We start from the raw sequence: 3,078 nt of genomic DNA, 5'->3' as shown, positions 1-3,078 counted from the left end.
ATGCTTTTGGTGTTTTGGTCATGAAGTCCTTGCCTACACCTATGTCCTGAATGGTTTTGCCTAGATTTTCTTCTAGGGTTTTTATGGTGTTAGGTCTTATGTTTAAGTCTTTCTCTATCAGCTTTTTCTTTCTGGCTGTTAGATTTTTGAGTCTTGCAGAACTTCTTTAATCAAAGATTATAAAAATATTTCTCTACAGTTTCTTCTAGTAATTTTATAATTTTTTACTCTTCAGCTCTTTTAGCTATCCAGTTTTAAGTAATGTAGTTGGTGTAAATTAAATTTTCCCTTAATAGTTATCTGCCTCAATATTACTTACTGAATTGCCATTTTTAAAAAACTACTTATTTGAAATGTTAACATCCAAAAACATATGCATAGTTATTTCTTGATTATATTCTTTATTTTGTAAAGTAAAAAATTTAAAATTAAAGAACAAAATAAATACGAAAGTACACAAATTATGAATGAAAACTTGATTATTTTTCAAAGGAAACACACTGTGTAACTATCAGCTATGTCAAGGAATTAAATTATTACTATCTCAGACATCTGCATTCTGTAGGTAGTCAATTGTATCTTCAAATATTGATAATTTGTCTTTTAGAAATATATTTTTATTTTGCTCCTACTATGTTAGGAAGGTCTCCAGAAATCTGCAAGGATCTCTTTCTCTTGTTACTGCTTTAAATGGGGAATGCTTTTGATCTTTTATTATTAAACATGAGGTTTGCTGTAGGTTCTTGGTCCATTCTCCACAATAAAGTACAGAAAAAAATTTTTCTATTTCAAATTTAAAAAGATTAAATAAAAACATGCATAGGAACTGTACTTTTGTAAGGAAGCAATCAAAATTGTCTGAATGTGACCTTATAGGCTCAGGCTGGCTTCTTTGAACATCAGGCTAGCTCTGAAAAGGACATTTCTCCCACTTCAGTATGGGGGAGTTCACTGAAATTCAGATTTCACTCTCTCTTTGCCCCACCTTTGTAGAAGAAACTAGAGCATCTAATATCTTTAGTAAGACAGGTAACTGGCCTACTCAGGTAATTCCTCAAAATTGCTTTTGCTCCAAATGCAGAAAGCTTGTTGCTAAGCAGCCTGAGTGCTCTCTCTACCCATAGACTGACTCTCATGATTGAATTATAAGGAGGAATGATGAAGGTGTGGACGTGATAGTAGACGTTGACAGCAGAGTCCTTGCAACAGCCTATAGGTACTCTGGGTTAGTAGTGCCCTGGCTTGGTTTGTTTCCCTGTGTCATGTTGAAAGGATTAGGGGTTTCCACTTATGCCATCTCTTCATTGCTGGTTCTTGGCATTTATAAATTCCCCCTTTCCCCAAAAGTATATTCTTCAATAGGTGTGGCATTGTAGACTTCATCCCATACTTTGTGGATAGAGATGGTGCCTCACTCAGGCTAGATCCACCAGCTGGGGAAATTACATAACTAGCATCTGTAATGATTGTCATGTTTTATTATTATTATTATTATTATTATTATCATATTTTTAAGTTCTGGGGTACTTGTGCAGAACATGCAGGTTTGTTACATAGGTACACACGTGCCATGGTGGTTTGCTGCATCCATCATCCTGTCATCTACATTAGGTATTTTTCCTAATGCTATACCTCCCTTAGCCCCCTACCTCCCTGCTATCCCTCCTCTAGCACCCCATCCCCAACAGACCCAAGTGTGTGATGTTCCCCTCCCTGTGTCCATGTGTTCTCATTGTTCGACACCCACTTGTGAGTGAGAACATGTGGGTGTTCGGTTTTCTGTTCTTGTGTTAGTTTGCTAAGAATGATGGTTTCCAGATTGATCCATGTCCCTGCAAAACACATGAACTCATCCTTTTTTTATGGCTGCATAGTATTCTATGGTGTGTATATGTCACATTTTCTTTATCCAGTTTATTACTGATAGGCATTTGGGTTGGTTCCAAGTCTTTGCTATTATGAACAGTGTTACAATAAACATACGTGTGCATGTGTCTTTATAATAGAAGGATTTATAATCCTTTGGGTATATACCCAGTAAAGGGATTGCTGGGTCAAATGGTATTTCTAGTTCTAGATCCCTGAGGAATTGCCACACTGTCTTCCATAATGGTTGAACTAATTTACACTCCCACCAACAGTGTAAAAGCATTCCTATTTCTCCACATCCTCTCCAGTAACTGTTGTCTTCTTATTTTTTAATGATTGCCAATCTAAATGGTGAGAGATGGTATCTCAGTGTGGTTTTGATTTGCATTTCTCTAATGACTGGTGATGATGAGCTTTTTTTCGTATGTTTGTTAGCTATATAAATATCTTCCTTTGAGAAGTGTCTGTTCAACTTCTTTGCACATTTTTTGATGGGGTTGTTTATTTTTTTCTTGTAAATTTGTTTAAGTTCTTTGTAGATTCTGGATATCATTCCTTTGTCAGATGGGAAAATTGCAAAAGTTTTTTCCCATGCTGTTGGTTGCTGGTTCATGCTAATGATAGTTTCTTTTGCTGTGCAAAAGCTCTTTAATTAGATCCCATTTGTCTATTTTGGCTTTTGTTGCCATTGCTTTTGGTGGTTTAGTCATGAAATCCTTGCCCATACCTATGTCCTAAATGGTACTGCCTAGGTTTTCTTCTAGTTTATGGTGTTAGGTCTTGTATGTAAATCTTTAATCCATCTGGAGTTAATTTTTGTATAGGGCATAAGGAAGGGATCCAGTTTTAGCTTTCTGCAGAAGGCTAGCCAGTTTTCCCATCACCATTTATTAAACAGGGAATCCTTTCCCCATTGCTTTTGTCTGGTTTGTCAAAGATCAGATGGTTGTAGATGTGTCACATTTCTTCTGAGACCTCTGTTGTGTTCCATTCGTCTATATCTCTGTTTTGGTACCAGTACCATGCTGTTTTGATTTTATTACTGTAGCCTTGCAGTATACGCCTTGTAGTATACTTTGAAGTTAGGTAGCATGATGCCTTCAGCTTTGGTTTTGTTGTTGTTGTTGTTGTTGTTGTTGTTTCCTTAAGATTGTCTTGGCTATGTGGGCTCTTTTTTGGTTCCACATGAAATTTAAGGTGTTTTTTTTT

This window comes from Cebus imitator, unplaced genomic scaffold (genome assembly GCF_001604975.1).
Source record: "Cebus imitator isolate Cc_AM_T3 unplaced genomic scaffold, Cebus_imitator-1.0 Scaffold186, whole genome shotgun sequence".
Taxonomy (NCBI): domain Eukaryota; kingdom Metazoa; phylum Chordata; class Mammalia; order Primates; family Cebidae; genus Cebus; species Cebus imitator.
The sequence above is the reverse complement of the archived record's forward strand: the minus strand, read 5'-3'. Positions refer to the sequence as shown.